The sequence below is a fragment of the Acinonyx jubatus genome, chromosome A1 (assembly GCF_027475565.1).
Source record: "Acinonyx jubatus isolate Ajub_Pintada_27869175 chromosome A1, VMU_Ajub_asm_v1.0, whole genome shotgun sequence".
NCBI lineage: Eukaryota > Metazoa > Chordata > Mammalia > Carnivora > Felidae > Acinonyx > Acinonyx jubatus.
This window is the reverse complement of record NC_069380.1, coordinates 123,760,001-123,785,654: the sequence shown is the minus strand read 5'-3', so window position 1 is coordinate 123,785,654 and position 25,654 is coordinate 123,760,001. Positions and strand designations below refer to the sequence as shown.

The 25,654-nt window shown below is 38.7% G+C and overlaps 1 protein-coding gene and 1 pseudogene across 1 annotated transcript in view; both read left to right on the top strand.

Annotated features, from left to right (window-relative positions):
* MIER3 (MIER family member 3) overlaps positions 1 to 25,654 on the top strand; it is a 135,758-nt gene that overhangs the window by 25,504 nt on the left and 84,600 nt on the right. The window lies entirely within an intron of this gene.
* On the top strand, positions 13,060 to 17,088 carry LOC128315689 (60S ribosomal protein L7-like; annotated as a pseudogene).

The window sequence follows — 25,654 nt, the reverse complement described above, 5'->3', positions numbered from 1 at the left end:
CCCATGATGGCATCTAGCCTTAATATAGCAGCCATTTTCAAGGGCTGCATAAACTTGATAAGTAAATTTATTATAATTAAACAGTAAGTCCCCACTGATCAAACTTCATTCTGATTTTCCAGTATTACACTAACTCCAGAAAAAATGTTTTTATACCTAGTATGGATTATTTCTTTAGAATAAATTGACAAATAGAATTGCTTGGTCAGGAACTATAAATAATTTTATACCTTATGATACAGAGTGTTGGTTCAAATACATTTGGGAAACTTTCACCTCAGCAATAATTAAAAACAAGGTATCATGTTTGGCCTACCATCAATTTGGTCTACCAAATTAGCCCAAACAATTAATAAATGAAAACATTTACATTAGTAGGTTGTTATGAAGGTTTTTATAAAGCCATTTGACACACCCTGGCTGTAACATATTTTTTTACACCTGGCTGTAACATGTTTCAAGGACATTGCCAAATTAGAGCATGTTTAGCAAAGGTGTTCAAGATTTTCCATTTTGGAAAGAGACGGTCTTCTCAAAATTTCAAAACTTAAAAATAAAGAAAATGAGCAGCCTTCAGTTGGGTATGGTCATGATAAATTCAGCAAAGTTTCTGCAACTTTAAATATGTAACAAATAGAGATTTTAATTATTGATTAAAAAATGAAAATATGGGTAGACTCCATTTGTACTTATGTCCCAGGATCTCCAGATGCCAGGGGTGGGACTGTGGGGGCAGCAAGAGTGTATTGAAAGAAAAATATTAACCAGCAGGTTAACATTTTTGTGGGGGAAGGTCTGTTTTTTTTTTAGATTTTCTAAGCTCTATTTTTGTAATGTTCATTTCTAAATCAAATATAACAATATTCAAGGAACACAAACCTTAAATATATTTATAAAAATACAAAGTAATATAAATTTTAAAAATAAAACATTTTAATGTATTTTATACAACATTATTTTATATATTTTATGTATAAAAATGATGGTTAATTTTATGTGTCTGCTTGGCTAGGCTATACTACTCAGTTATTCAATCACATTAATCTAGGTGTTGTTGTGGAGGTATAGATGTAGTTACCACCTGTCACTGGTTAGCTTTACATACAGATTATTCTCCACAATGTGAGTGGGTCTCATCCATTTGGTTGAAGGGTGTTTCTTTTTTTAAATGTCTGTTTATTTATTTTGAGAAAGAGAAAGAATCCCAAGCAGGCTTTGTGCTATCGGCACAGAGCTTGACAGGGCTTGATCCCATGAACTGTGAGATTGTGACCTGAGCTGAAATCAAGAGTTGGTAGCTCAACCAGCTGAGCTACCCAGTTGCCCCCTTTAAAAGACCTTCCGAGCAAAAAATAAGGTTTCCGGGACAAGAAAAAATTCTGCCTCAAGATCACAGTATCAATTCCCACCCAGGAACTTCCATCCTTTCAGGTTTCAAACTTACCAAACTCAACAATCACTTGAGCCAATTTGTTGTAATAAGTCTCTGTCTCTAATCCTGACCAATACATTATGTTTTAAAAACAAGGTAATTTTCCTTCTAAAATATTCAAGATTATTTATTATAAGTAAAAGGCCCAATATATATCATAATTCATTAATGTAAAAAATTTAGGGGGGTCTGGGTGGCTCATTCGGTTAAGCCTCCAACTTCAGCTCAGGTCATGATCTCACCGTTTGTAGGTTTGAGCCACATGACAGGCTCTGTACAGACAGCTCAGAGCCTGGAGCCTGCTTTGGATTCTGTGTGTCTCTCTTTCTCCCTGCCCTTCCCTATCTCACACTCTGTCTCTGACTCTCTGTCTCTCTCAGAAATAAATAAACAAAAAAATAAAAAGAAAAAATTTATACTCAAAGTATTCAAATAAAATTGTACTTTAGTTTTTGGCAGTTTAATTAAATTCCTGCACTCAGTGTCCATCTCGTTGCCCTGTAAAGAATTGTTATGCTTCATTCAGATCTATTGTGTCAGTTAGGGCCAGTTAGGAAAAAACAAATCACACCAGTTGGTTTCACAACAAAAACTTAAGGAATTGGCCAAACAGGTATCCGAGAACTAAACCACCGAAAAGAGATCAGGAAGGTGACATTGAAGATAGTATCAGTAGAAGCTCCCATGCCTAGAGGTGGGAAAAGAAAGACGAAACCAGAAATTTTCAGGAGGGCACTGCAGAACTGGGGCAGACACCTTTGAACAGGAAAACCTGCCTGGCTAGTGGATGCTGTGATACTGGATCTGGGACCACCGCAAAAAGCTGGATACAAACCAGGTGTCGCTGCTGAGCTGCAAGACTGTTGTGGAGGTGATATTAACAGGGACACCCAGCAAACAGGAAGGAGAAGCAAGCCCCCCTTCTCTGGCCTCTCGGCCTCCTCTAGCATTCTCTATTGGCAGAAGGTCGTTTAGTATCTGAGAGACAATACAAATTTAAGAGTAAAACAGCTTGTTTGATGTTTTAAGTGTTCCTCTACCACCATATGCAACTGTTGTGACTACAGCATCCATTTGTCAGTTCCTCCAAAGCCATCAATTTTACTATAGGTGCTGCTGAAGCAAGCACTCCTCCAGAGCCATCAACTGGAACACAAAAGAAAAACAAGAACGCTTGGCCCTATTGGGAAATACTTCTCTGTGGAAGGATCTGTTGCCTTCCTGCTTTCTGAGAAGAATTTGACAAGTTAACAAATTTATCTTTTTCTAACCTAAGCACTTCTGTTTCTCAAATCCGCCCTGAACTCCAAAAAGGTGTTGGCCTCCAATATCAACAGTGGAATAACCCACAAATTTTCATGGCATTTTGACACAGTTGCCTTTTGTTTTGAGGATATAGGGCAAGCCATGTGAATAAAGATTGCCCCGTGGTCTGCACAGTAGCAGATGTTTAGGGTTAAAGGTTGTGCTGTGCCAAGGCTGATGGTAAGATCCCCAATGGCTAACATGCTCTCTGATATTTGTGTATGTGTGTGTTTATGGTATGCAGGGTTTGTGGTGTGCAGGGCAAGTCTAGAGCATCAAGACAAGGGCAGAGGTTCTTGTCTGGATCTAAAGAGCAGTACTGCTCAAGTGTACCCTGGCAGTGTGGTGGAATTAATGCCTCTTAGGGAGGAATTTGGCCAATGAAAGATGGGCACCTATGGGTAAATTCTTCCCCTTTTCCCCCTTTCTCTCCCAGGATGATGCTGAGATGCCATTTATGTGGTTTCTAGGGGCACAATCTCATGGTTTTGAGTTACCACTTATTGGAGGTCATCTTGCTAGATCTTTTTCTTGTTGGTTCTTTCTCCTTCTCTGCCTCATTGCATTTGAGGCTCACTTCTGCTCCCTGGGAGTGAATTCCCTAGTAAAGCACCCAGGCATATACCAGTGGCTTCAGACGGTTTTTTGGGGGAACCTAGGCTAAGACACTGTCAGTACCCCTACCACGAGAGGCATAGCTGGAGAGTATTTGTATTCTGGTAAAGAAGAGTGAGATTAGTTCTCTAAGGCACAGCCAGGTCTAGGTTGATACATTCATTCCGAGGGTGGTGCAAGTGCAGGCTGGCCTGAACAAGGAGTGTCTCCTATTTGTGTCCCAGGAGCCCCTCTTCTCACAGTCACCTGGCCTTGCTGCTGGAGGTTAGAGCATATCAATCTATCACTCCTGCATTTGGAGTCCCAATCAGTTGGATGTAGATATAAGAAACCAATATAGCAGAAGCTTTCATAGCAGCTGGGCAGTGTCCAGCAACTCCAAAATATAGGGGTTTTACTAAATTGTGTTGGAAAATGGGGAGCTTGCACTACATTTTTCTGAATGCTTTTGTACAAGTAGACAAATTCATCATTGTTTTCCAGCAAAAATGATTTTCTTATCATTAGATTTCAAGTGCAGGGAACCAAGTTAATCATTCTCAGTGTATGGCACAGTGTTACTGTTGGTTCCAGGATGTCTTTTAGACATTAATGCTTAGCCGTTGTCATCATCTTCCTCCTCCTCTTCTTCTTCTTCTTCTTCTTCTTCTTTTTCTTCTTTTAATGTTTTATTTTAGAGAGGGTGGAGGAAGAAGGACAAAGAGAATCTTAAGCAAGCTCTGTGCTGACCACTGAGCCTGAAAGCTGAAATCAAGACTCAGATGCTCAACCAACTAAGCCACCCAGGCACCTCATAGCCTTCTTTTAATTTTTTTTTTAATGTCCATTTATATTTGAAAGAGAGAGAGAGAGAGAGAGAACATGAGTGGGGGATGGGTAGAGAGTGGGAGACAGAATCTGAAGCAGGCTCCAGGCTTTGTGCTCAGCACAGAGCCCAATACAGGGCTGGAACCCATGAACCACGAGATGGTGACCTGAGCCGAAATCAGATGCTTAAACGATTGAGCCACCCAGGTGCCCCATCATAGTCTTTTAAATGTCATTTTAAAAACCTGTTTCATTTACCCGTTTTTATGCTTTCTTTTCTAATTATCAAAGTAATTTTTTTAATTAGAGAAAATTTAGGAAGTTTAATAAAATAGAAAAATATCCATAACCCCACACCTAAACAGTACCATTATTAACATTTTGATAATTCCTTCCAGACCTTTCTCCATGCATTTTATGTTTTAGGATATATTTTGCATATACTTTTAATTTTTCTATCATCCTTTTAACTCAAGGTTATACCAGGGTCAGTTTGCAATGCCATTAAAACTTTTTGTGAGGGACACCTGGGTGGCTCAATCGGTTAAGCATCCACCTTTGGCTCAGGTCATGATCTCATGGTTCATGAGTTTGAGCCCTACATCGGCCCTCTGCTGTCAGCACAGAGTCTGTCTCAGAGCCTTCTTTGAGTCCTCTATCCCCCTCTCTCTCTGCTCCTTCCCTGCTTGTTCTGTCTCTCTCTCTTTCAAAATAAATTAAAAGACTGCTAAATTATAAGATGGAGGTAGCAACTTGATTTCAGTGACAAAAGTAATACATGCTCATTGCAAAAAATGTTGTCAGTATAGAAAAATATAAGGAACAAAATAAAAATCACCTGTAATTACATGTTCTAAACATGTACTACTAACATGCTAGTACATGCTTATGGTGGATTGTATGCAAAAATTACCACAATTATCCCCCTCCCTGTATCCACATGTGCTTGCAGTATGGTCTGGCAGCTCCTTATATCAAGAGATAGAGATGGGGCACCTGGGTGGCTCAATCAGCAAAGTGGTCAATTCTTTTTTTCTTTAATTTTCTTTTTTCTCTTTTAAAATTTACATCCAAATTAGTTAGCATATAGTGAAACAATGCTTTCAGGAGTAGATTCCTTAGTGCCCCTTACCCATTTAGCCCATCCCCCCTCCCACAACCCCTCCAGTAACCCTCAGTTTGTTCTCCACATTTATGAATCTCTTTTGTTTTGTCCCCCTCCCTGTTTTTATATTATTTTTGTTTCCCTTCCCTTCCTTTCATCTGTTTTGTCTCTTAAAGTCCTCATATGAGTGAAGTCATATGATTTTTGTCTTCCTCTAATTTCACTTAGCATACTACCCTCCAATTCCATCCAAGTAGTTGCAAATTGCAAGATTTCATTCTTTTTGATTGCCGAGTAATACTCCAGTGTAAATATATACCACATTTCCTTTATCCATTCATCCATCGATGGACATGTGGGCTCTTTCCATACTTTGGCTATTGTTGATAGTGCTACTATGAACATGGGGGTGCATGTGTCCCTTCGAAACAGCACCCCTGTATCATGTGGATAAATGCCTAGTAGTGCAATTGCTGGGTCATAAGGTAGTTCTATTTTTAGTTTTTTGAGGAACCTCCATACTGTTTTCCAGAGTGGCTGCACCAGCTTGCATTGCCACCAACAATGCAAAAGAGATCCTTTTTCTCTGCATCCTAGCCAACATCTGTTGTTGCCTGAGTTGTTACTGGTAGCCATTCCGACAGGTGTAAGGTGATATCTCATTGTGGTTTTGATTTGTATTTCCCTGATGATGAGTGATGTGGAGCATTTTTTCATGTGTCGGTTGGCCATCTGGATGTCTTCTTTGGAGAAGTGTCTATTCATGGATTTTGCCCATTTCTTCACTGGATTATTTGTTTTTTGGGTGTTGAGTTTGATAAGTGCTTTATAGATTTTGGATACTAACCCTTTATCTGATATGTCATTTGCAAATACCTTCCCCCATTCTGTCGGTTGCCTTTTAGTTTTGCTGATTGTTTCCTTCGCTGTGGTGAAGCTTTTTATGTTGATGAGGTCCCAGTAGTTCATTTTGCTTTTGTTCCCCTTGCCTCCAGACACGTGTTGAGTAAGAAGTTGCTGCGGGCAAGATGAAAGAGGTTTTTGCCTGCTTTCACTTCGAGGATTTTGATGGCTTTCTGTCTTACATTGAGGTCTTTCATCCATTTTGAGTTTGTTTTTGTGTATGGTGTAAGAAAGTGGTCCAGGTTCATTCTTCTGCATGTCAGTGTCCAGTTTTCCCAGCACCTCAAGGTGGTCAATTATTGATTTTGCCTCAAGACATGATCTCATGGTTCATGAGTTCAAGCCCCACAGCAGGTTCTGTGCTGACAGCTCAGAGCCTGTTTGGGATTCTCTCTCTCCTTCTCTGTCTGCCTCTTTCCTACTCTCTCTCTCTCTCTCTCTCTTTCAAAATAAATAAACATTACAAAAAAAAAGAGAGAGTCTCTTTTTCCTCCTCTCAAATATGAGCTGTTCTTGTGATTTACTTTGGCCAGTAAAACGCAGCAGAACTACAAGCCAGGTATCAGTTCAGGATTCACTCTTGCTTTCAGAACCATGGGGAGCACTATGTGATCAAGCCCAGGTTGGTTCCCTTAGAATGAGAGACCAGGAAGAACAGAGATGAGCTGTCCTAGCTGATGCTGTCCTAAACCATTCAGTGTCCAGCCACTAGGCTGCTGACCACAGATGCATGACAGAGCTTGAGTCCAGATAAACTGCCCATATGAACCCAGCCCAAATTGTCTTTCTGCAAAATCGTGAACTAAAGAAATGGTTATTTTAAGCCACTAAGTTTTAGAATGGTTTGTTATGCAGCCAAAGTTGATAATACAATCTTTACAGACTTCTTTTCTTTCTTTTTAATTTAATTTAATTTATTTTATGAAACAAATTTTTTTATGTTTTTTTTTTTTTTATTTTTGAGAGAGAGACCGAGCATGAGCAGGGGAGGGGCAGAGAGAGGAAGACACAGAACCCGAAACAGGCTCCTGGCTCTGAGCTATCAGCACAGAGACCAACACAGTGCTCACAAATATATGTTTTTTTAAAAAATAACCTAACGTTTTACTCTATGTATTATTTTGTAAACTTTATTTTTAGCATAATATAATACATAGCATATATGGTATATAGAGTGTATATATGATATATATGCACCTATTTGTGGCATTTATAACAATACTATATAACATATAGCATAATATAATAATGTAACATGTATTAAATAAATAACCATGCTAAATAAATATTGATATTATTATGTTTAATATTATTAATGCTATATTCATTTTAATATTATGATATAGTGATACCATAATTTATTTCAGTAATTCCCCATTGGTGAAAACTTATTTTTCTACTATAAAAAAGCCCTCAGGGGCACCTGGGTGGCTTGGTCAGTTAAACATCTGACTCTTGATCTCAGCTCAGGTTATGATCTCATGGTTTGTGAGTTTGGGCCCTGTGTCGGGATCTGTCATGATAGCACAGAACGTGCTTGGGATTCTCTCTCTCCATCTCTCTCTGCCCCTCTCCCGTTTGCTGTGTCTCTCTCTCAAAATAAATAAAGAAACTTAAAAAAATATTTAAAAAGAATCCCTCAGTAACATCCTGTAGTTATATTTTTGCAAATTTGCAAAATTTTGCAAATTTACTATTTCCTTGGATTAAATGTTTTAGAAATACAATTGATGGGTCAAAGGCCATGTTCATAGTTAAGGATATTGATACATGTTGCTAACCTATCGTCCAGGAAGGTGACACCACATTGCCAATTCTGTTCTTCGTTGTCTCTATCATGGATTTCAGTTCTGCTTTTTCAGTCATTTCACCTACCTCCCTTTTCTTTTCATCCCATTGTCTTTCCATCTCCATCTATCCTATGCTCTTCTGAATTTGTTTCAAAGAGGTCAGTTACTTTGCATTCTTTTGAGCAGGAAAAATTTCCCAAACTTTAACCACCACCCACCCTCCCCTCCCCCGGATTCCTACTGATTATCTGAGTCTGAGGATGTTGCCCCTTCTCTTGTTTTTGGTATTTTTCCACCGGCTTCATTTTACTATCTGTTGATTATCCTATGTATCCTTTAAAGAAGCAAGATTCATTCAGCGGTCTTACTTGGGTGTGTCTTTTGCTCTCATGCTGCTCTCTCTTCACTTGGGGGATGGTAGGGTCCACAAGTCAGATCTACAGAGAGTGGCTGGTAGATATGCACCACTCCCAGCCCAGTTCAAGTAGTTTTCCACCAAATGTCTCTGCTGGAAGGTGGTGGAATCTTCCATACCTATTTGTTTGCCTTCTCACCCTCTGAACAGATGTAGTTCTTAAAAGATTACCATCTCAAGCACACATTTGTCAAAGGCTCCTGCTCTCTCACTGCCCCCATTTCTAGGATTCTCCTTGAGTGGCAGTCACATCACAGCTATGCTGAGCTTTCTATCTAATGGTTCTCTAGTTACTAATTAGATCATCATGTAAAAACATTTGTGTTGGGGCATCTGGGTGGCTCAGTCTGTTAAGCATCTGACTTTGGCTCAGGTCATGATCTCACAGTTTGTGAATTCAAACCCAGCACTGGGCTCGCTGATGTCAGTGCAGAGCCTGCTTTGGATCCTGTCTCCCTCTCTGCCCCTCCCCTACTCATGTACACCTGCACTCTCTCTCTTTCTCAAAAATGAAAAATTTTTTAATGTTTTTACTTATTTTTGAAGGAGAGAGAGAGACAGAGCATGAGTGGGGGAGGGGCAGAGAGAGAGGGAGACACAGAATCTGAAGCAGGCTCCAGGATCTGAGCTGTCAGCACAGAGCCTAATGCAGGACTCAAACTCACGAACTGTGAGATCATGACCTGAGCCGAAGTCAGATGCTTAACCAACTGAGCCACCCAGGTGTTCAGAGTGTCTGCTGTCATTTGGCATCCCATTTGTGCTTGCCCTTCAGCATCACTCCATATTTCAAGCATGGTCACTAAGTAACCCAAGTGGTCAGCATTATCTGCAGTGCTCCAAACAACCTTACCTGACTCCAGATGAGTCGGGTGTTCTTGTCCTTGAACTTCAGGGGAAACTGGCATGGAGGGACATGGTGATTCATCTGCTTAATTGGTGGGCATCTGTGGTTCCCTTGCTTCCCCTCCAGTGCTTTTTACCTTGGCATTGTGCTGTCAGTTTGCCCATGCCCTGAGATTAGTTGGGCTGTGGTGGAAGATCAGTTTAGATGAGTCGTTTAAACATTTGAATTGCCTCTCTGCTGCTTAGAAAGTGCCCTGAATGCAGGCTTCGCTACTGAGCATTTGAGGTGTGGTGCTGAACAAAACTGCACACCATGGAGCCTGCCCCCAAAGCCCTGTGTCATGTGTTTACCATTCAGGCTCTGTAAGTCTTAATCCACTTCATCCTCAATACCAGCTTAGTCAGTATGAAGTGCTTCTAATAATAGCAGCAGATGAGCATACACAATACCTGTCATCTTGAAGGTGCTTTAGAAAACTATGCGCAGGTGTTTCTGTGTTTGTCTGGTCATAACTTTAACTTTGCATCTGGAACTATATGTGCATGATGACGTACATGGAAATATTTAGTAACTGGGAAGTCATGTGGTTATACCTGAGAGGTCCAGTAGAGAATTTAACTAGGCCCAGCTAACCCCATTAGACACATCACCCGCCATGAACTTGCATTTCTAGGAGAATGGAAACCGGCCTTTACTAAGCTTGCTTTAAGAATCTTTTGGTTTCCATGGAGTTTAGAACTATAATGGTCTAGCAGGTGCAGAGGAAGCCAGCTGTGAAAGGGTTAATAGGTCAGGCAGCCTAAGGGCTAATATTAGAAACTCATAAACTCATCATTTGTTGGACTTACAGAAATGAAAGCTGGTAGGAAAAAGGAAGGAGAGAACGAAGGACAGCGAGACATAGAGTTAAAATCTCATTGTTTGTCTTTCAGGAAAGGGGCCATTTAAAGTATTGATTGAAGAGATCCTGAGGCCAGTGGGTTCCCAGGGGGTGAGGAAAGTAAACAAGACAATTCGCTGGCAAAGAAAATGCAGAACTGCTATGGGATCCAGGAGGGCTGGGAGGCGCTATAGCCCTCCTCATTCTGCAGATGAGATGCGGTTCTTTGCCCAGAGGCCCCCTTCAAATATGAAAGACTGAGACAGAAGTAGTGGGGTCTGCAGAAGAAGGATGATGACACAGAGAGACGAAAAGGGAATCTGAGATGAACTAGTTACTTCAAGTTCCTGAAACGGAAATATACATAACATATTAAAAATATAAACATATGCAATATTTAAACATCTGTGACCCTTCCAGGGGAAAATTCCAATTCAATGATTTCACTCCATGAATAAATCCACGTTGTCACTTATTTTGGTAAATAAAAATTTTATTCAAGTCTATTTAGGAACCTTTTCCTATTTTACATCCCCACTGGTTTGAAGACTTACGTAAAACCGGTTCTCTGCAGCTGCTTCTCATTTTGATCTCCACACTATGACAATTCAGTTGCTAGTCAATCACAGAAAGAGGACAAATCTTTTGACAAGGGGCCTAAAGGTAGAAAGCCATTGTAACGTTTACTATACAAGTCATACTTCTGGAGGGGAATATGCATGGTATCAAAAGAATTGCAGTAGGTAGGGCGGTTTCAAGTTTCACTTCCTTCTTCAGCTGTAATTTTAGAGGAGTGCCACGCTAAGTCATAAAACCAGAATTACACACTAAATTGTACTCACAGGCTTGGCTATGATTACACGGGTTTCTGGAGTGACTAAATATTTTCATTGACTTTAAGTGGCTAAATTGTGTATTTCTTTTTTTTTCCTTCAGATTTATATTATGGAAAATTTTAAACATCAGAAAAGTTGAAGGAATACTAAAGTGAACACCCATGTACCTTCTTTGTAGATTCAGGAATAGTTAATATTTTGCTATATTTGTTTTTTCTTTCTCTGAACTTTATATATATTTATACCCTTTGAAATTAAGTTGTAGTTATCATGACATTTTACTCCTAAATACCGCACCAACCTTGGCACTTATCATGCCATTAGAAAGTGAGAACTTTTGAATAGGTAAAGTCAAGTTTTGTTTAGAAAAGGTGGGCAAGGGGCACCTGGCTGGCTCAGTAGGTCCAACTTCGGCTCAGGTCATGATCTCGCGGTTCGTGAGTTTGAGCCCCGCTCAGGCTCTGTGCTGACAGCTCGGAGCCTGGAGCCTGCTTCAGACTGTTTCTCCATGTCTTTCTGTCCCTGCCCCGCTTGAGCTCTGTCTCTCTCTCTTTCTCTCTCAAAAATAAATAAACTCTAAAAAAATTAAAAAGAAAAAAGAAAAGGTGGACAAGATGAATTGTCAGCATAGCTTCTTCTGGTAATGGAGGTTTCTAGCACTTAGCTAATTCTCACATTGATTTTCTGATACATGGTGCCGTTTTATGAAGCATGCATAATAAATTCCTTCTTGCTAGTTCTTGTTTTAATAATTTCAAAAGAGACAAAGAAAATCCATTTTAAGTCTGTAATGTCCATTTTCTTCATGGTTTACTTCAAAAACATCTTTATTACAATGTTCTCTTGTACACTCTAGAAGACAGAACTTGCTTTTTTCCTCCCAACATAGGAAGTACTACTAGAATTATTTTGTAATATGTATTTGAGTCTGCTAAGGAAAGAGTGAAGATCTCTTTAAAAGATCTCTTTTAAGTTAAGATCTTTCATTATTTTTCTTGTGACTTGAACCATCTTCCAAGGTGGAAGATGTTAAACATCACATTAATACTTGCTGGTGATTGTAAAACATTACTGTATGCTACATCATGATAATGGTTATCTTCTCCAGAAAAATAATTATATTCCTTTAGTGTACTCATAAATATCTCTGCAATTTTTAACTGGTGTTTTGTTCCCAGCCCATCTAGTACACAAGTTCAGATCATAGTACCAATTAATCAGTGGCTAGATTATAGAAGATAGAAAGTATTCATTAGGAAGCTCCAGGTGTCCTGTCCTTGTTTCAGAACACACCAGAGAATTTAGTTCAAAGTTCTGAAAAAATAGTTGTAAAAATTTTTTGACAGATGAGATATGAACTTAATGAACCAGCTACGGAACAACACTCTCTGCTATGTCAAAGTACTCTCTGGAACTTTTCTATCAACCCGCTCTCCCTCACAACAGGTCAACATGTGGCACCTGTGACAAATCCTCAACGATATTGATTTAAAATTGGACAAAAGCTATTGTAATTGGATAATAATAATATGTAAAATGGAGTAAGAGCCAGCTGTTTTAGGTAAAAAAGAAGTTAAGCTTAATATTAAGCACTCAAGAGCCTGGCTCTGTATCATGTGTCTTGCTGCAATTCATGTAGACAGTCCAGTCCAGGGGTTCTCAAAGTTCAGGGTGCCTAAGGATGACTAAATGCCTGTCAAAATGCATCTTCCTTGGGGCGCCTGTGTGGCTCAGTTAAGTGTCTGACTCTTGGTTTCGGTTCAAGTCACGATCTCGCAGTTTGCAGGATCAAATCCGGTGTTGGGCTCTGTGCTGACAGTGCAGAGCTTGCTTGGGATTCTCTCCTTCTCTCTGCCCCTCCCCCCACCAAAAAAAATGGGGGCACCTGGGTAGCCTCCAACTCTTGACTTTGGCTTATGTCATCATCTCACCGTTTGTGAATTAGAGCCCCATGTCAGGCTCTCTGCTGTCAGCACAGAGCCTGCTTAGGATTCTCTCTCTCCCTCTCTCTGCCCCTCCCTCGCTCGTGCGTGTGCTTTCTGTCTCTCTCTCTCTCTCTCTCTCTCTCTCTCAAAATAAATAAATAGGGGCATCTGGGTGGCTCAGTTGATTAAGTGTCAGACTTTAGCGCAGGTCATGATCTCACAGTTTGTGAGTTTGAGCTCCGTGTCTGCTCCAGGCTGACAGTACACAGCCTACTTGGGATTCTCTCTCTCCCTCTCTCTCTGCTCCTCCCCCACTGTGCTTTCTGTCTCTCTCAAAATAAAAACATTAAAAAAAATCAAAATAAACATTAAAAATTAATTAATTAACATAAAACAAAAACAAAATGCTGATTCACTGCTGATCTTAGAGGCTCTGATTTGGCAGATAAAGAGTGGAGCCCAGGCATCTGCATTCTGTTCAGTTCCCCACATGATTATGATGGAAACCATAATGGAACATGCTTTGACTTATATTGTTACCATCAACTAAGATGCCAAGAGGGTGGGTCATTGCTAAGCCTGATCCATTATGTATGAGCTGACTTAATGCTTGTCTTTGCTGGTTGACCAGTACTAACGGTCTCCATTGCATCCAAGATCAGTCACTGCTCAGAAGGAACAAAGGACTGTATGCTGTAACTAACAATCATTGTGTGAGCTGACTCTGAAAATGATACTTTGTTCTCCTGTCAGCTCTGAAACAAACTTTTATGACAGGACACCAGCCCAGTAGTATTTAAACAAAATTCTGTGTGTTTGTGTATGTATGTATGTGTGTGCATATGCATGGGCACAGCTACTGGACCCAAAATTAGTATTTCAAGGGTCTACCCTACACTCCTGATTTAGCTCCGCTATAATGTGGCATATGCACTCATAAAAATCACTGTGCTATGCACAACAGTGCAAGAGAAATGAAAGGGTTTATGGGAAAAGATGGGATCAGAGAGACAACATTTCAGAACTTCATCAATGACACATTAAAGAAAAAGTATAGGAACCTAATAAAAATGCTAGCACAGTTTTACACATGTTAAATGGTTAAAAAATTCATAAGTAGCCTCATAACTTAAGAAATTCATAGGCAGCCAAAACAGAGGATGGAAAATGGAGAAAAAGAAGTTTTCTGGAGAAAAGAAATGGAGAATGGAGAATGGAGAAAAGAAGGTTTCTGCTGTGCCAGAAACCATTAAGAAAAAGTATTGCAGTGCTGAAGATCAAGCACCTGAGAAAAATGCTCAAAAGATGCTTCCCAAGGCAAGGATGAAGCTTATCTATGAAAAAGCTAAGCACTAGAATAGGGAAGATTGGAAGATGTATAGAAGTAAGATTCGAATTGTAAGGATTGGGCAAGAAATGCAAACAAGTTCTATGTAATGTGGAACCCAAGTGGGCATTTGTTTTCAGGATCAGAGATATCCGCGGTGTGAGCCCAAAAATCCAAAAGGTGTTGACACTTTATCTTTGTCAGTTCTTCAGTGGCACCTTTGTTAAGCTCAGCAAGGCTTCAGTTAACATGCTGAGGATGGTGGAGCCATATACTGCATGGGGTACCCAAACCCGAGATCAGTAAATAAATTGATCTGCCAGCATAGTCATGGCAAAATCAACAAAAAGTCAATTGTGCTGACAGATAACACTTTGATTGCTCAAACTCTTGGGGAAAAGGGCGTCGTCTACATGGAGGGTCTTATTCATGAGGTCTGTCCTGTTGGAAAATATTTCAGAGAAGCAAACAACTTCCTGCAGCCCTTCAAATTATCTTCTCCCCGAGGAAGAATGAAGAAAAAGATCACCGATATTGTAGAAGGTAGAGATGGTGACCAACAGGGAAGACCAGATTAACAGACGTGTTAGAAGGATGAACTAAGGTGTCTCCCATGATTATTTTTATAATCTGTTCAGTTAATAAACAGTGACCACTTCCAAGTTAGAAAAAAAAGGGAAATTCATAAATAATAAAGTAAACATGGCACTTTATCTTAAAAAGACTTCAATGAGGACGTGAATGTTGAAAGGGTAGCAGCTTGTGACTCACTGTAAAGGGGTAGGAAGGTAGGTTATGTAAAGTCAGAGGAAAAATTTAACACCAAACTTGGATGGGACAACATAACACACGGAGCGCACAGAGTTAGCTGGTAGAGCGTTAAGCATCTGTGCGCATGTGCATATGCGTTTTGAGTGTCCCACACTGCTGGGTTCAGCTGAGCCAAGTTTTCTGTTTTCATCCAGTTTCTCACTTGTAAGATAGGCAAGGGTAAATGCGCACCATCCTCATATTGTTTCCTAACATATGAATCACCCTGGACCATATTTGTGTTTTCAAGGCAAGCATTATTGCAGAACTGACTCTGCCTGTAAGGAGTTCACATCAAAAGTATTAGTTTCAAGTTGTCAAGACTCTGCCAGTAGTAAGGAGGTCATTAGTGGCATATAGGGCCTGATGTCTAAGAGGCTTTGGGAACTGAAAATATGAAGGTTGAGGTAGTGGTGTTCCCTTCTACTTTCTGGGCTGTCCACGTGGTCATGAAAGATATCTTAGAGCTATTATCTCAGAGTCTCATGGGTGTTATCTTTTTCCATATTTTCATAGACTAACCTAGACTAACAATTACCCAAGGGTTTAGGATATCTAGGTATAGAAAATAAAAAACATTAGAGTAGGTTTCAGAGGATTCACATTTTATGCTTAGCTTTGCAAACTATCTGACTGAAAGCAAGGCCCTTTATTTCTCTTGGATTCATTTCCTCATCTGAAAAAAAAAAACAACTAAACTGCATTTTCTTTCTCAAAGTTCCTTCCTGGCTCCAATATCTTTTGACTCTGAGACCTTCTATGTTGATTAAATGTAGAGAAAATGAACACTGCTTGACCTCTTCAGAACACACCACGTGGCTCAGCAATATTTTTTTTCTCATCCCAGGTTGTCTTCCTTGGTCATTTCCCAAAGTGAAAAATTCCAAATGGTTATGCCCCTCCATCTCTGCCTCCACCATCAGGTGGATTTACTGAGGCAGATTGAGTCTGAGCTTATAAAACTTGTTTATTTATTTTGTTAACAGTTTTATTGAAGTAAAATGGATATGCCATAAGCATATTTAGAGTATACAATTTGGAAAGTTTTGACATATGCACACACCCATGAAACCACCCCTACTACCATCAAGATAAGGAAGCTGTCCAACACCTCCAGCTATTTGCTCATGCCCCTTTGTAGTTAATTCCTTCCTGTCCTGTTCCTCCTCCTTTCTTTCTATGCCCAGGCAACCACCGATCTGCTTTCTGTCAGTACAGACTAGTTTGTATTGTCTGGAATGGTATGTAAATGAAATCATACAGTATGCACTATTGTTTTGTCTGGTTTCTTTCACTTGGCATAATTATTTTGAGATCTATCCATGTTCCTTTTGTTAATAAAAAGGACTAATAAAAGGAGGGAGATAGTAGTCTATCACATGGATATACCACAATTTGTTTATACATATTTACCTGTTGATGCACATTTGGGTTGTTTCCAGGATTTTAGCCATTACAAATAAAATTGCTATAAATATTTTTTACAAGTCTTTGTATGGATATCTGCTTTCATTTCTCTTGTGTAAATTCTTTAGACATCAAAAGGCTAGAGCATATATGGTAAGAATATATTTCACTTCTTTAGAAACTCCCCAACTGTTTTGCAAAGTCGTTTTACCATTTACATTTCCGTTAGCTCTATATGAAAATTCCAAATTTTCCATATCCTTGCCAAAACTTAGTATGGTCAGTATTTTTAAATTTTGCCATCTAATAGGTATGTTGTGATCTCTCATTGCGGTTTTAATTTGCATTTCCCCAATGACTAACGATGTTGAGCATCTTTTCATATGCTTATTTTCCATCTGTTTATCTTCTTTGGGGAAAGTCTGTTCAAACATTTTGCCCCATTTAAAAAACTGGGTTGTTTTCTATTTATTAAGTTTGCTTTAAATTGTGATAAAATAGGGGTGCCTTGGTGGCTCAGTTGGTTAAACCTCTGACTTCAGCTCAGGTCATGATCTCGTGGTTTAAGAGTTCGAGCGCCATGTCAGGCTCTGTGGTGAACCCTCAGAGCCTGGAGCCTGCTTCGGATACTGTGTCTCCCTCTGTCTTCCCCCTCCCCCGCTCACGCTCTTTCTCTTCCTCTCTCAAATAAATAAATAAATAAATCTTAAAAAAATTTTTTTAAATGTGTTAAAATACATTTAATATAAAATTTACCATCCTAACCACTTTTATATGTAAAATTCAATGGCATTAAATATTGTTGTGCCACTATCACCACCATCCTTTGCCACAGCTCTTTCATCTTGATGAACTGAAACTGTATCTATTAAACCGTAGTAAAACCATAATAGTTTATTGTGTTTATTCTCCCGCACCCTCCAACTGTGGCAACCACCATTCTACTTTCTATCTCTATGAATTTTACTCATCTTAAGTATCTCCTATCAATGGAATCATATGGTTTGTGACCGGCTTATTTCATTTAGCATAATTTCCTCAAGATTCATCCAAACTGTAGTATATGTCAGGATTTCTTTCCTAAGAGGCCAGATATTCCATTGTGTGTATATAACATGTTTTTTTTTAATTCATTCCTCCATAAATGGACACTTGGATCACTTTCCCCTATCACTTTATTGTGAATAATTCTGCAGAGAACAAGAGTGTATAAATATCTCTTTGAATCCTGCCTTTAAGTTTGATTACTGAGTTTTGAGAATTCTTTATACATAATTAATATAAGACCTTTATCAGAAATATGACTTACAAACATATTCTCCCACTCTGTGACTTTTCTTCCTTTCTTTCTTTTAAAAAAAAATTTATTTTTAAGTAATCTCCACACCCAACATGGGGCTTGAACTCACAACCCTGAAATTAAGAGTTGCACACTCCACTGACTAAGCCAGCCAGGCACCCCATCTGGGGCTTTTTCTTTTTCATTTTCTTTTCTTCCTTTCTTTTTTTCTTTGAAAGAACTAAAGAGAACACAAGTCGGGGGAGGGGGGGAACAGAGGGAGGGAGGGAGGGAGAGAGAGAGAGAGAGAGAGAGAGAGAGAGAGAGAGGATCTTAAGCAGGTTCCATGCTCAGCTTGGACCCTGACATGGGGCTTGATCCCACGACCCTGGGATTATGACCTGAGCTGAAATCAAGAGTTGGATGCTCAACCCACTGAGTTATCCCTCTTTTCATTTTCTTAATAATTTCTTTTGAAGACCAACCAGAAATTTTTAGTTTTGGTGAAGTACAACTTATAATTTTGTTTTCTTCTTGGTTTTATATCTAAGAAATTTTGCTTAACCTGTGGTCACCACGATTTGGGAATTTCTCCTGTTTTTTTTTTTTTTATTATTATAGACATTTTATAGTTTTATATTTTACAATTGTATCTATAATCCATTTAGAGTTCATTTTTTAATGACACAAGATGTGGGTCAAAATTCATTTTTGTTTATAATGCTCCAGCATTATTTGTGGAAAAAGCTATCTTTTGTCCACTGCATTGCTTTTGCACCTTTGTCAAAAATCAGCTGTTCATATAGGTGTAGGTTTCTTTCTGGACTCTCTAGTCTGGTCCATTGATCTATGTGTCTCTCTCGATGACATACTATCTTGATAACTGTGGTTTTATAAATGAGGTAGTGTTGATCCTCCAGTTTTGCTTTTTCTCTTTCAAAGACATTTTGACAATTTTAGTCCTTTGCACTACCATATGAATTTTAGAATCAACTTGTCTAATAGTACAAAAAAACCTGCTGGGTTTTTTATTGGGAATGTGTTGAAGCCACAGATGAGTTTGAAAAGAATTGACCTTTAACAACAACACTGAGTTTTCCATGAACACTTCATCTCTTCCATTTATTAAAGTCTTCCTTAATTTTTCTCAGCAATATTTTATAGTTTTGTATGTACCTTGCATATCTTTTGTCAGACTTAACCCTAAGTTTTTCATATTGTTAGTGTATAGAAATACAATTGATTTTTATATATTGTCCTTGAATGCTGCAACATTTCTAAACTCATATATTAATTCTAGTAGCTTTTAAGCAGATTCCATCTTTTTCTATGTAGAAATTTCCATACTTCTATAAATAAAGACAGTTTGACCTCTTTCTTTCTAATATGACTGCTACCTATTTATTTATTACTTTAGCCTCGTTGCACTGGTTAGGACCACCCATATAATGTTGCACCAAAATGTCAAAAGTACACGTTCTCATCTTACTCCTGAATTTATGGGGATGAACATTTAATTTCCACCATTAAATATAATGTTAGCTGTCAGTTTTTTTGTAATTGTACTTTGTCAGACTAAGTAAGTTCCCTTCTAGTACCAGTTTTCTGAGAGATTTTGTTTGTTTAACGGAAACATTTTTTTTACAGCATCTATTACATGATTACATAGATAGTTGTTATTTTAGTTTTGTAGCTAAAAAATAATCATGTATGGTGAGCTATGTTGAGTGATATTTGAATATGAAACCAATCTTGTATTCTCATTTTCTTCAAGCCCCACGTAATGGGGGATACAGAAGGATAGACCCCATGTAATCATAATGTATTATCATTTTTATATATTGTTGGATACAGTTTACACTTGCCATTTTGTCTGGAATATCTGCATGTGTATTTATGATGGATATTTGTCTTTTTTTTTTCTGTCTGGTTTTGGTGTCATGGTTATGCTGGCCTCATAGGATGAATTGGGAATTATTTCATCCTCTCCAATTTACTGGAAGAGTTTGTATATAATTGGTATTTTTTTTCCTTAAATATTTGGTGGAACTCGGTAAAGCCACTGACTCTGGAGTTTTCTTTGGAGGAGGGAGTTTAACTACAAATTCAATTTCTTTAACAGATGTAGGGCTATTGAAGTTATCTATTTTTTCTTGAGGCAACTTTCATAATTTGTAGAATCTGTCCATTTTCTCATTTAAGTTGTCGAAGTTTTTAGTACAAAGTTATTCATAATACTTTCTTATCATTTTTTTTTCCTCGGAGACCCACTTTATTCAATTCTGTACATATGGGGACATTGGCCCAACCCAGCCCATCTTAGCATGTATCACTCTGTGGAGAATAAAGCACCCTATGTACACAGCCAAAAGCTGCCCTGCTTGTGCCCCTGAAACCTGGGTCTGGCCCTCTTCAGCCCCTTGCCCTCCAAGGTGTCTGAAAGGGACAAGTGGGGCCCTGCCCAGCATCAGCACAAAGGAAATTCCTTATCATTATTTTAGCATCAGTTGTATCTGTAGGGCTATCACTTCTCTCATTCCTGATGCTGGTAATTTTTGTCTTCTTTTTCTTTTTCTGGTCAATCTGGCTAGAGGTTTATCAACTTTATTGATGAAAAATAAATTTTTTAACATTTATTTATTTTTGGGAGACAGAGCACAAGCAGGGGAGGGGCAGAGAAAGAAGGAGACACAGAATCAAAAGCAGGCTCCAGGCTCCAGGCTGTCAGCACGGAGCCCAATGTGGGCCCAAACTCCCAAGCCGCGAGATCATGACCTGAGCCAAAGTCCGACACTTAACAAATGAGCCACCCTGGCTGCCCCTCAACTTTATTGATTTTAAAGAACCAGCCTTTTTGTTTCATGATTTTTCTCTGTTGTTTTTCTCTTTTATTTTTCATTGATTTCTGCTCTGATTTTTATCATTTGCTTTCTTCTGCTACTTTGAATTTGCTTCTTTTAGTTTCTTAAGGCAAAAGTCGGGCATATATTCCTCTTAATGTCCTTCTAAGTAGTATTTAAAGGGCTATATCAGAGTCCTGTTGTATTGTCTTTGTAACAAATCACCACAAACTTAACGGCTTAAAGCTATACAAAATTGTCCTTTTATAATTTTGGAGATTAAAAATGCAAATTCAGATTTAGTGACCTAAGGTCAAGGTATTGGCAGGGCTGGCTCCTTTTGAAATCTTTGAGGAGAGACTATGTTTCTTTGTCCTTTCCAGCTTTTTTTTTTTTTTTTTAAGTAGTCTTTATACCCAATACGGGGATCAAACTCACAACTCTGTGGTCAAGAGCTATATGCTTTACCAACTGAATCAACCAGTCTGCCCCACCCCCCTCTTTTTTATAGCTTCTAATGCTGTCTGTGTTTCTTGGCTCAAGGGCCCTTTTTATATTTTCAGACTGTATCACTTCAGTCTCTGCTTCTGTCATCACATTGTTCTTTCCTCTGATTCTGACTCCTCCTCAGTTTCTCATATAAGGATTACTGTGATTGCATTGGCCTACTCTAATAATTCAGCATAATCTCCCCATTTTAAGATTCTTCATTTATCACATCTGCAAGTCCCTTCTGTGATATAAGGTAACATTCACAGGGTTTAGAGATTAGGATGTGAACATATTTGGGTGCCATTGTTCACTCTACCACTTAGGCATCCCCTACTATTTGATATGTTGTGTTTTCATTTGCACTCTGTTCAAAATATTTTTTTAATTTTGATTATTTTCCTTTGTCACCTTTGTTGTTTAAAAGTGTGCTATTTAGTTTCCAATTATAGTTGGCCCTTGAACAACACAGGTTTGAACTGAGCAGATCCACTTATACACAGATTTTTTACCATAAATACAGTATAGTACTGTAAATGTATTTTCTCTTTCTTGCAATTTTTTTTGAATTGCAAAGGTAATTTAATTTCTTTTTTTATTATTTTTAATTTGATTTTTTAAATTTACATCCAAATTATTTAGCATATAGTGCAACAATGATTTCAGGAGTAGATTCCTTAGTGCCCCTTACCCATTTAGCCCATCCCCTCCCACAACCCCTCCAGTAACCCTCTGTTTGTTCTCCATATTTAAGAGTCTCTTATGTTTTGTTCCCTCCCTGTTTTCATATTATTTTTGTTTCCCTTCCCTTGTGTTCATGTGTTTTGTCTCTTAAAGTCCTCATATGAGTGAAGTCATATGATTTTTGTCTTTCTCTGACTAATTTCACTTAGCATAATACCCTCCAGGTCCATCCACATAGTTGCAAATGGCAAGATTTCATTCTTTTTGATTGCCAAGTAATACTCCATTGTGTGTGTGTGTGTGTGTGTGTGTGTGTGTGTGTGTGTGTGTGTATACCACATCTTCTTTATCCATTCATCCATCAATGGACATTAGGGCTCTTTCCATACTTTGGCTATTGTTGATAGTGCTGCTATAAACATTGGGGTGCATATGTCCATTCGAAACAGCACACCTGTTTCCCTTGGATAAATACCTAGTAGCACAATTGCTGGGTCATAGGGTAGTTCTAGTTTTAATTTTTTGAGGAACCTCCATACTGTTCTCCAGAGTGGCTGTACCAGCTTGCATTCCCATCTTTCTTGCAATTTTCTTAATAACATTTTCTTTTCTATAGCTTATTTTATTGTATAAATAAGCTATATTTACAGTATATAATACATGTAGCATACAAAATATGTGTTAATTGACTGTTTATGCTATCAGTAAGGCTTCCAGTCAATAGTAGGCTATTAGTAGTTAAGTTTCGGGGAGTCAAAAGTTATATGTGGATTTTTGACTGTGTGGCAGATCAGCGTCCCTAAACTCCATGTTGTTCAAGGGTCAAATGTATGTGGAGATTTCACAAAGATCTTTCTGTTATTGATTTTTAAAAATATTTATTTATTTTGGGGAGAACACAAGTAGGGGAGGGGCATCAAGAGGGGGACAGAGGATCTGAAGTGAGCTCTATGCTGACAGGCTGACAGCAAGCCCAATGTGGGGCTCGAACTCACGAACCATGCGATCATGACCTGAGTCATGATCCATCCAACTCACTGAGCCACCCAGGTGGCCCTCTGTTGTTGATTTTTAATTTCACACTGGTCATAAAATATACAATTACTTGAATCATTTAAAATTTGTCAAGACTTCAAAATATGATGTATTTTGGTAAATATTGTGTATGCATTTGAAAAGAGTATGTTTTCTGCTGTTTAGGGATGCAGTGTTCTATAATCATTGACTAGGTCAAGTTGGTTGACAGTGTTCAAATCTTCTATAGCTTTACTGACTTTTCCTTTATTTGTTCTATTAATTCTTGAGAGAGGGTTATTGAAATCTCTGACTATAATTACGGATTTATTTACTATTCCTTGCAGTTCTGTACATTTTTGCTTTATGTTTATTTGGAGCTCTGTTATTGCATAAATGTTTAAGATTGTTGTGTCCTTGTGGTAGGTTGACACTTTATCATTATGAATTGACTTTCTGTGTCTCTGGAAAGACTCTCTGCTTTCAAACCTTTTGTGTCTTGATATTAATAAAGGCTCTTCAGCTTTATTTTGATTAGCATTAGTCTGATATATCTTTTCCTGTCCTCTCTCTTTTAACCTTTTGTGTCTTTATAATGTGCATTTTTTACATGTGCTATATAGGGAATCTTGCTTCTATAACCAGTTGGACAATTTCCGCCTTTAAAAAAACTAATAGACTATCTTTTTTGAGCAGTTTTGACTTTACAGAAAAATTAAGTGAGAACTACTAGCGTTCCCATAGATCCCTTTACTCCTGCACCCCAGTTTCCCTATTATTGACTTCTTGCCTTAATGTAGTACATTGGTTGCATTTTTTCTCAGCTTTGTCTTCCATAACAAATTCCATAGACTGGGTAGCTTAAACAACAGATACTATTTTTCACAGTTCTGGAAACAGACATCCAAGACGAAGGACCCAGTCTATTCAGTCACTGGTGGTGAAGGCGATTTTCCTGGCTCGCAGATGACACCTTCTTCCTTTTCTGGGTAAAATCACACACACGCGCGCACACACACACACACACACACACACACACACACACACTGATAGGGAGACAGAGACAGAGATTACCTCTCTTCCTCTCCTTATATGGCCACAGTTCTACTGAATTAGAGCCCCACCCTTATGACCTCATTTAACCTTAATTAGCTCCTAAAACCGTATCTCCTGATATAGTCACTCTGGATTAGCACTTCAAGAAAGGGATTTGTCAGGGGACAAAATTCAGTCCATAACACAACTGATGAGCCAAAATTGATACATGATCATCTCTGTCTTTTAATTAGGGTTGTAATTATTGATATAGTTAGATTTAAATTTATCATCTTGCTAATTGTTTTCTGTTTCTCCAGTATGTCTTTTGTTTCCTCTTTGTTCTTTTATCTGAATAAGGCTCTTTAAACCTAAAATAATTTACTGGTTTTTGTCCTGTTTTCAGTGACTAGCCTTGGGGCTGGATGATTGCCCTCTGGCTCCAATCCATTCCTCATTTCAGTGACCCACTCCTCTCCCACCAGCTCATGCAGGTGATGGTCCGATATGCCTTGGCTCTAAAAGTGACAGAAATCCAACAAGAATAGTGTTCAAATATTTTGGAATATCAATTTAAGGTTTTATAGAACTTAGTTCTACCTACTTACCTGCCTTAATTTTCCTTATCCTTCTTCAGATACCCTCCCTATTTTTTCTTCAAACTTAAATGTAATGGTGCTCATACCCTAAGTTACTTTATCTTCAGACTCAGCTTCCTCCTACCGTACATTTGATCATGTCTTTCCCTTTAAATACAAATCTTTTCCCTCTCCTATTTGTATGATGAAATCTTATGGACATTTAGACACTCAGTTCCTGTTTTGTCAGTTCCCGGGGAAGCCTGACCTGGAACCCTGCTCCACTCAACAACAAAAAGACTCCCTCCATTGGGTTTGCAGAGTGCTTTGTAGGTGTGTCTGTTACAGCATTTTCCAAATTATATATAGTTAGGTCTCTATGTGTATGTTTCTCCCACCAGGTGCCAAAAATCTTGAAGCTCCAGAGCCCATATATTATTTTAAAGTATCTTTCAGATTGTGGGGCTCAAACTCATGGAGAGTGAGCCCATGACCTGAGCTGAAATCAAGAGTCGGACGCTCAACCAACTGAGCCACTCAGGTGCCCCCAGATTGTTCTTATATACATCAAGATTCTTGGTTGTAACTAACAGAAATGGATTTGGGTTTTGTTGGTTTGTTTATGTTTGCTCCCCCTGCCTTGTCCCCAGTTTTATTGTGGTATAACTGACAAACAAAATTGTATTTAAAGCATACGATGTGATGTTTTGGATATATGTGTATATATACATTGTGAAAGTATTCTCACAATCAAGTTATGTAACACATCCATCATATCACATAGTTAGCTTTTTGGTGTGTGATAAGAATACTTAAGATGTCTTTGTGGTTCTATATCTCACAGTTAGATTTTAGGAGTGGTCCCACTATTCTCAGGACTGATCAGAGTGGTTCTCTCTACTTAAATTGTACAATTTGGCTTATGATGAACGCTTACTTTCCTCTTGAGAGTCTTGCACCTGGGTATGAGATAGGGAGAGGATGCCTACCTGACCAGCTGCCTAATTAACAGACTCTGAGTCTCTAATGAGCTTCCCTGGTAGAGAACATTTTACATGTTTTTGTTTTTTTAATGTTTATTTATTTTTGACAGACAGAGAGAGAGAGAGAGCAGGGGAGTGCAGAGAGAGAGAGGGAGACAAGAATCCAAAGCAGTCTCCAGGCTGTGAGCTGTCAGCACAGAGCCCAACAGGGGCCCGAACCCATGGGACCTCAAGATCCTGACCTGAGCCGAAGTCAGACGCTTAACTGACTGAGCCACCCAGGTGCTCTGGGAACATTCATATGTTGTAACAAATCCTTGCTAGGGGAATTAAATGTGTCTTGTGTGA